Consider the following 9,487-nt stretch of genomic DNA (forward strand, 5'->3'; position numbering starts at 1 on the left):
CTTATGGTTTTGCCTAAACCTAGTGACCTGCTTTTTAAATGATATGAACAAAAAATATTCCATTTTATTTGGAACGGCAAGCCAGATAAAATTAAAAGGGCCTATTTATAAAACGAATATGAATTCGGAGGGCAGAAATTATTAAATATTAAAGCATTAGACCTCTCACTACTAGCATCAGTCATACAAAAGTTATACTTAAATCCAAACTGGTTCTCTAGTAAATTGGTACGAATGTCTCATCCTATATTCAAGAAGGGCCTTTTCCCCTTTATTCAGATTACACCTGCTCACTTTCGGTTGTTTGAAAAGGAAATAATCTCCAAAATATCCTTATTTTTTAAACAAGCCTTAGAAAGTTGGTTGCAATTTCAGTTTAATCCACCTGAAAGGACGGAACAAATAGTACAACAAATATTGTGGTTAAATTCAAATATAGTAATTGATAAAAAAACTGTATTTATTGAAGAAATGTTTAAAAAAGCTATAATTTTTGGGAATGATATCATAAATAGGACTGGTGGAGTTATGTCACACATGCAGCTAACACAGACATATGGAAATGTCTGCTCTACCCAAAATTACAACCAATTAATTGCAGCATTACCACAAAAATGGAAAGGGCAAGTAGAAGGGGAAAAAAGTAAGGAACTTGTATGTCGGCCCTGTATTAAAGAACATAAATGGTTAAAGAAAAGTGTGATAAATAAAAACATATACCAATTTCATTTAAGGACCAAAAAACTGACAGCTGTGCCATATAAATTGCAAAATAGTTGGGAAGAGATTTTCGATGTACCCATTCCATGGCACATGGTTTATGAATTGATACGCAAAACAACGCCGGATTCAAAACTTTGAATTTTTCAATTTAAATTACTGTACAAAATTCTTGCAACTAATAGAATGTTATATATATGTGGTATACAATCTTCCCAGCTCTGCAGATTCTGTTGTGAGGAGGCAGAGTCATTAGATCATTTATTTTGGTATTGTCCATATGTAGCTCGTTTTTGGTCACAGGTCCAGGAACGGCTGAAAAATTGCAACATTTGCCTAAAACTAACGCTACAGATAGCAATACTGGGGGATTTGAAAAGCCATAGTCAATCAATTAATAATATAATAATTATTTTAGCAAAAATGTTTATTTTTAATTTACAATCTATAGAAGCTATGAAAATAGGAAGGTTCAAGTCTTTTGTGAAGCATCACAGCACAGTTGAAAAATGTATGGCAAATAAAAATCCGAAATGGATGATGTTGGAAGATAGATGGGAGGGGTTTACATTTACATTTACATTTAAGTCATTTAGCAGACGCTCTTATCCAGAGCGACTTACAAGTTGGTGCATTCACCTTATGATATCCAGTGGAACAACCACTTTACAATAGTGCATCTAACTCTTTTAAGGGGGGGGGAGTTAGAAGGATTACTTTATCCTATCCTAGGTATTCCTTAAAGAGGTGGGGTTTCAGGTGTTTCCGGAAGGTGGTGATTGACTCCGCTGACCTGGCGTCGTGGGTTGAGTGGAACTGAAGGGTGGGACTAATAACAAGATAAACAATGTAGGGCATACGGGATCTGTGAAATGTGTATAGGTGCGGAGCTTTTGTGAAATAGCACAGTTACAAGTGGAAATAAAATTGGATGGACAACAGAAATAGAGGAAGGACTAAGAACAAATAAGAGAGAACTATTGTAAAGTGGACTGTGTCTGTAAGATGGGTATAAGATGTATAAATTGAAGGTAAAAGCAGAAGTGTTTATTAGTTTACTCCAATTGGGGGATCGGTGGTAGGGTGCGGGGAATAATAATAAAGGTATATTCTTTAAAAAAGTATGTATGTCTATATAGGTATGTGTATGTATATATGTGTATGTGTATGCATGCGTGTATGGATATATATATTTACCCAAAAAAATATGGGGGATTGGAAATGATGCAGACAATTACATTGGAAGCAACATTCTTTCCGCAATATTAAGCTGATCCACCCCTCAAAAAAAAAAGAAAAAAAAAAAATGTTGAATACTCACTTTTAGTGTAGTTGCACGTATCTGTTATTTGTTGTCCCCTGTTGTGACTGTGAGAGCTGAAGCTATGTTCTGCACCTTATAGTCCGACTTAAGTTTCGTTTCACCTGTAACTAGTCATTTCTAGCCAATGAGAGAAAGAATTCACCTCAGGACAGGCAGAGGCTGAATTCTGATTGGGCGTCACTATTATCAACCTCCTCTGACAACTCAACCTTGGATTAGCCACAACTCTGGGTAAAATGAAACTTGTCGGACACATAGACGTCTCCATCTGGGAAAAAGGTTAACTTTTTAAAACTTCATTGTTTTAGTCATATTATACTGCTCAGTGGTGAGCCTCGACCTTTGTCCCTGCAGTAGGACCGGATTACCGAACAGGCACGTAGGGCTCAATGTTTTTGAGGAGTTCGTATTTGAACACAACATAAGCAATGGGACAATTTGTAGAATTGCAAGAAATTAGCTTTAAACCGCAACAAATTTTTCTCAGGATCATGACAAAATGTTTAGAATATCATTGCAATAGCTGCAAATGTTTCTCTCTGACCCAAAATGTGTTGACATGCAGGATGTAAGCTGTTTTAGGTTTTGAGCGGAGTCGGGGGTGTCTTGGAAATACTAATCAATCACCAATCAGGATATTAATTTATTCAAAACGTATTAATAACATCGATGAATTATTATAATAATGAAACTGGTCGACGAACCACCCTCAGATGATTCGTTGAGAGCCCAACGAGCAGATTTGAGCCACAGGATTTTATATCAAAGTAAATCCTCCTGAATGTTCATGACAAACAACAGATGTATGGAAAGGGTCACAAGCTTAGGATTTGTATGAAACATACTAATAGACAGTATCTGCAGTAAAGACTGTTCTCATCGTGTAGAAACCAGGGTCTGGCCCTCAGAACAAGCTTCTCCTCATCATTATCCATACCGGAACCATCTCCATCCTGGTACCTCCCAGCAAACAAACACCAACTCATGCTATGGAATGCGGTATTTTACGTTTTATCACCAAAGGCGTAAATCCACTGTCAGCATTAAACCCCAGAGACCCATTCTCAGTTCACACAGACAAAATAGAGGAGTTCTAAGAACCCCCTGTTCTGTTACATAAAACAACCATTTCATGCAGTAACAGTATTATAACATAATCTTGTAATTTCACTCTCACAGGGGGCCCCCTGGGAGTATGTGTCCCAGGGCTCCAAATGCAGTAGCCTGGCCCTGCACTGCAGTAGACCTTCACCAGTGCTTCTCAACCAGGGATGATAGGACCCCTAGGGTTTCTGGGCCTATCCACAGGGGGTACTTCAGAAGACTTATGGGATAACAGGCTTACCGGTCAAATGTACATGAGGGGTACTTCAGGGGTACTCCGTGCAGATCAAAATGTACTTGGTGATACAGTAACCGAAAAAGGTTGAGAACCACTAGCCTACATATATATATATACATATGGCTTGTGTTTTCTTGATAAATTATTTTGGATGTAAACAAATATTTTGAGAAACATCTTTGTAAAAAGCTAATAGATATATTTTGTGATATTCTCACTAGGTTCAATGCAAGATCATTTTTTGTAATCAATCTATAACATGCCATGGATTGAAATCCAGCCAGCATGTCTATACAGTGTCATCATTCACCATGATTGTCCTACTAAAAGTTCCACATCTACAGGCTTTCTTAAACCAGTTTGTGCCAGGAACCAGCAAGGCATGGCCTTTTTCCTCTGGGGACCGCTTTGGTAATACATTATTGACAATTGCTTTTTCGTCATAAAAAACACACATTTTATTTATTGTATTTTTGTACTTTACTCTAAATTAATGAAATATGTATTTACTTGGCTGCCTTCATGGTTTGTCTGTCTGTCTGTCTGTCTGTCTGTCTGTCTGTCTGTCTGTCTGTCTGTCTGTCTGTCTGTCTGTCTGTCTGTCTGTCTGTCTGTCTGTCTGTGTTGTACTCATGTCTCTCTCTATACTGTCTTCAAAGAATATAACAATAACTGAATCTTTATAAACAAATAACAATCTTTCATTCCTTCGATATATACAGTGCCTTCGGAAAGTATTCAGACCCCTTGACTTTTTCCTCATTTTGTTATGTTACAGACTTAATCGAAAATAGTGACCCGTTTCAGGAAACTAGGTGTATGTCGGAGGATCACTACTTTACAGGAAAGCCGTTTGAGCGTAAACTTTTTTTAAAATATCATAATGTTTTTTTTGCACTGGTTAGTATTGTAAATAAAAGCCTCTAAGAGAGGTGAGCAAGAGAATATCCTGTTTGTCTCCTCACTGTCTGATCCGCTGCTTTGGTTGCTGTTTCACAATTTCTTTTACATGACCCATCAATTTAGACAAGTGTGTCTGGGTTTGTGTCATCCAATATTATTTTAAATATTTATATCTGGACACTGTTTACCTAGAATTGTTCCTTTTAACATTTGTTGTCTTAAACTTTACTACACGACCTCACATGTGAATCCTTAAAGAGATGGGTGGGACTGACTTAAGAGGGTGTGGACATTACTGAATGGGTGAAAACAAAGGAGAGCTCTCCAGTAAGTACCTAAATATTCAAAGGCCATTTTCACAAAAGTTAATTTACAAGTTTATCAACTTTCAAAGCAGAATTACTGACACATTGTTCCTCAAATGCAGTGTATGATATACCATTTTGTAGCTCTGAGTCTCTACTTTTATCCAATGAAAAAACACAGTTTAATTAATGCAATCACCGTGTTAGAATTCTAAAAATAACTTCAGTACGACATCCAGCTTACGTTATAGCGAGAGAGCGCACAAAATCTGGGTGCAAACTAATAGTAAACATGTTTGACAGATATATGAAATAACATCATAAATGGGTCCTACTTTTGATGATCTTCCATCAGAATGTTGTACAAGGGGTCCTTTGTCGGGAACAATTGTTCTTTGGTTTTAGAATGGCCTTTTTCCCTCTTGAATTAGCAAGCAGACTAGCCCGGATCCGGGTTTGGTGTTTGGTTTTAGAATGGCCTTTTTCCCTCTTGAATTAGCAAGCAGACTAGCCCGGATCCGGGTTTGGGAGGAACTAGAAGTTAAAATTTTGCTTCATACTACTGATTTGAGCAGGTCGGTCACAATTGATGAAATAAAACAATTCCTCAGCAATCTACAAACAATACCCCATAATGACGAAGTGAAAACAGGTTGTTAGAGTTTTTGCAAATGTATATAAAAACAACAACAGAAAAACCTTCTTTACATAAGTATTGAGACCATTTGCTATGAGACTCAAAATTGAGCGCAGATGCTTCCTGTTTCCATTGATCACCCTTGAGATGTTTCTACAACTTGATTGGAGTCCACCTGTGGTAAATTCATGATTTGGAAAGGCACACCACTGTATATAAGGTCCTACAGTTGACAGTGTATGTCAGAGCAAAAACCAAGACATGAGGCTGAAGGAAATGTCCGTAGAGCTCCGAGATAGGATGGTGTCGAGGCAAAGATTTGGGGAAGGGTGCCAAAACATTTCTGCAGCATTGAAAGTGCCCAAGAACACAGTAACCTCCATCATTCTTAAATGGAAGAATTTTGGAATCACCAACACTTTTCCTAGTGGTGGGCAGCTGCCCAAACTGAGCAATCAGGGGAGACTGGTGGTCACTCTGACAGAGCTCCAGAAGTACTCTGTGTAGATGGGAGAACTTTCCAGATTGACAACCGTCTCTGCAAGACTCCACCAATCAGGCCTTTATGGTAGAGTGACCAAAAAGCCCCTAAAGGACACTCAGACCATGAGAAACAAGATTCTCTGCTCTGATGAAATCAAGATTGAACTCTTTGGTCTGAATTCCAAACGTCACGTCTGGTGGAAACCTGGCACCATCTCTACGGTTAAGCAAGGTGGTGGCAGCATCATGCTGTGGGGATGTTTTCCAGCGGGAAGGACTGCGAGACTAGTCAGGATCGAGGGAAAGATGAATGGAGCAAAGTGCAGAGACTTCCTTGATGGAAACCTGCTCCAGAGCGCTCAGGACCTCAGACTTGGCCGAAGAGACATTTTGAATGCTTAGAAGGACAGGAAAAAGGTCTAATTCATGCACTTATCAAGAGAACATCCCTGGTCATCCCTACTGCCTCTGATCTGGTGGACTACCTAAACAACACACACTGTGTTTGTAAATTATGTCCAAGTGGCTATCTGTAAATTAAAAAACCAAGAAAATATTACTGTCTGGTTTGCTTGATATAAACAATTTGAAATTATTTATACTTTTACTTTAGATACTTAAGTATATTTTAGTAATTACATTTACTTTTGATACTTAGTATATTTAAAACCAAATACTTTTAGACTTTTACTCAAGTAGTATTTTACTGGGTGACTTTCACTTTTACTTCAGTCATTTTCTATTAACCCTTTCACACGTACCATCACACGGGTGTGATCGTTCTACAGTGGTCCCTGAAGCGTACGATCACACCCGTGTGATTAGAACACTCATTTAGAACGCTCGTTTAGAACGGCCAGTTTCGAATGACGCAACAATCAGCGTTTGAGCTGGCCACACTTTTTTCAGAAACTATTTACACAAACACAGTCCTTACAAAGTTATGTCCAGAATGTGAGCAGTTTATTTTTGGATTCAATGTTCAGATATTCACAGAAGAATATATAGCATAACACAATCATCCTAACCGGAAAAATGTAGGCTACATTTGTCCTAGCGCTGAGGAAAGATTGACCCAACACAAGCAGTCATATTTTCTAACTCTCGGCTGACAAACTACAATATGAATTAGCTAATAGCAATTATTATGTATAATTAATCACATCACGGGTGAGCACACCATTGATCGAAATAATTAGGTAAAGCACTTTTTAGAAATCGAAAGTAATCCGACGGTTAGTTTCAGCGCGCAGCCATGCATTTTTTTTTCCTCACAGAAACCGAAGATAATAAGAGAAGACGAGATGAGTTTGGTCTGTTTATAGTATGCATGTTGAAGGGGTGTGTCGTCTACCGTCGTTCACATCCCACCATTCATTTCCGGAAGTCCTCAAAAAACGAGTGAACTCTTACTCACCTCATTTTGTTATAACATCTTTGGTCAAACAGACGATTACGTGAACCCAGAATGCATTGAACGTCAACAAACATGACTACACAGCTGGAATTAGCTTAGCTCATCATAATCAGTACAACCTTCAAAAAAGTGTTTTACACACATAATATGTGCCCATTACAATCTGTGCAAGAATCGGAATGCATGATTTGTCACCTAGATTTGAAAACATGTGAATAAAACCGTAAATACACAAATAATTGCCACACAAAACATTTTCTGATAGTGATTTATTGATACAAGTGGCGCGTGCCGGCAGTCAACCACGTACCCTCTCACTCTAAACCATTCAGTGTTGTTGTTTATGTATGTAGCTAGTGAGATGAGCTGAAGCATTAGCAATGTCTTTCAAAAGGAGACAACAAACAAATGTGGAAATTCTGGAGATTTTTTTAAATTCTGACAATGAGTCTGAGTATGAAAGTCAGGAATCAGATTCTGACAGTGACAGTGAGGAGCTGCCCCCCAACCTTGTAGCCATTGAGAACCCTGAATCTGAATTTCCCTTGTCCACTGACAAAGTCCCAGTTCCCTTTGAAGATGCTGGTGGTGATGGAGGCATACCAACAGTGGATGAAGTACAGGAGTTCTGTGGTAGCTGGAAGGCCACCAGTCATTTCACCCCTCCTGGCCCTGCTGTTTCACCCCTCCTGGCCCTGGTGTTTGCTTTGATGAGTCCCAGTCTGGAGTGCAACGCCCCTTGCCATTTCCAACTGAGGCAGAGTGCTTCAAGTTGTTTCTGACAGAGGAGCTGGTGGGAGACATAGTAGAGACCAATTGCTATGCCTTGGAGCTACAGGATAAGAGAGAGCCAGGAGTGGGGGACAACCACAATTAGTGAAATGTATACATTCCTGGTGACAGTAAAGACTGCTTTCTAGTTCTGCTGCTATGACTGCATTTCATCAACGCTACTACCATCCTAAATGACCCATTATACAAAATAAGAAATGTTAACAGCTGGCAGTAAAGTGGCATGACAAACGAGACGTCCATGTCCTCTCCACTGTCCATACAGCAACCATGTCGGCCACAGGGAAGGTGGACCACCTGACGGGAGAGAGAAACAAACCAGACAGAGAAACATGAAACCAGACTGCGTGCTTGACTATTACCTCAAAATGGGGGCAGTGGATGATAAACAGCTTTGTGGAATGCACTCAGAAAACGACCAAGTGGTATAAGATATTTTTCAATTTTTCCAGGGTAGCGTCAAAATACAACATGCCAATACTTCTGACGCATTTAGCATTGTTTTACAGAACTAATAGAATAATGTAACTAGCTACATAAGCACGATTGAATATAACACCATAAAAGGTGAGTAACGTTACCTCGCGTGTCCGCGGTTATAAGGAATATATACAAATATATTATGCTCCATTCACACAGTGAGCTATAGTAGAAACGGTATAACACGACACAATAACGTAATTAGGCACTTACTTTGATAGAAACGCAGTCTTGATTTGAAGATGGGTGTCTGGAGTGACGCCTCTAGCACTGAGACGCTGTGCCACTTGGGAGTCATAAGGCCAGGGTAGCTTCAAAATACAACACATGCTAATACTTCCCTGACGCAATTAGCATTGTTTTCCAGAGCTAATAGGAGAATGTAGCTAGCTACCTAAGCATTGAGTATAACACCATAAATGTTATGAAATGAGTAACGTTACATCGCGTGTCCGCGGTTATAAGGAATATACACAAAAACATGATGCTACAGTAGAAACGACATAACACGACATGCAGAAACTATTATAACGTAATAAGGAACTTTGATAGAAACGCACACATTTCCAAAGGTATTATTGGTAACGAAAACAACTTTGATTTCGATGCAGGCGACAGGTGGAATAATATGAACACGTGTATGCAGGACGGCAGATGAGTAAATGTCCTGCACAAACAATTGAGAAGTGTTTGGGGAATTTTGTCCGGGTCAGAAATGTCAAAAAAATTAATTGGTCCGCAAAAGTAAAAATGACTACTTTTATGTGAATGAATGAGGCGGAACACACCTCATTTCAAACTGTTATTAGAAAATAAAAAACTTGTTAGAAATAATTTAAAATTGACAAATAAAAACAGGCTGCGTGCTTTTGTTTGAGGGCAGCGTGGATTAAATGTACTGTTACATAACAAACACATTCTGGAATGGAGAGAACGTTCTAATATCACGTGCATAAAAAAACTCACGCTGGGGCGACCGTTAGAGATATTTGGAACTTACTTTTACTCAAGTGTGACAATTGGGAACATTTTCCACCGTTGGTTTTGAAGACATCAGCAGGAACTAGTTCAGCATGTTTCTAAA

The 9,487-nt window shown here is 38.9% G+C and overlaps 1 long non-coding RNA gene across 1 annotated transcript; it reads right to left on the bottom strand.

Moving 5' to 3' along the window:
• Nucleotides 1–7,383: 7,383 nt before the first annotated feature.
• LOC139568264 (uncharacterized) lies at nt 7,384–9,282 on the bottom strand. The gene is made up of 2 exons (XR_011673562.1): nt 8,617–9,282; nt 7,384–8,220 (listed from the first exon to the last, which is right to left on the bottom strand). It is a non-coding gene; the product is annotated as an uncharacterized lncRNA (long non-coding RNA).
• Between the last annotated feature and the right edge of the window lie 205 nt (nt 9,283–9,487).

This window comes from Salvelinus alpinus, chromosome 2 (genome assembly GCF_045679555.1).
Source record: "Salvelinus alpinus chromosome 2, SLU_Salpinus.1, whole genome shotgun sequence".
Taxonomy (NCBI): Eukaryota; Metazoa; Chordata; class Actinopteri; order Salmoniformes; family Salmonidae; genus Salvelinus; species Salvelinus alpinus.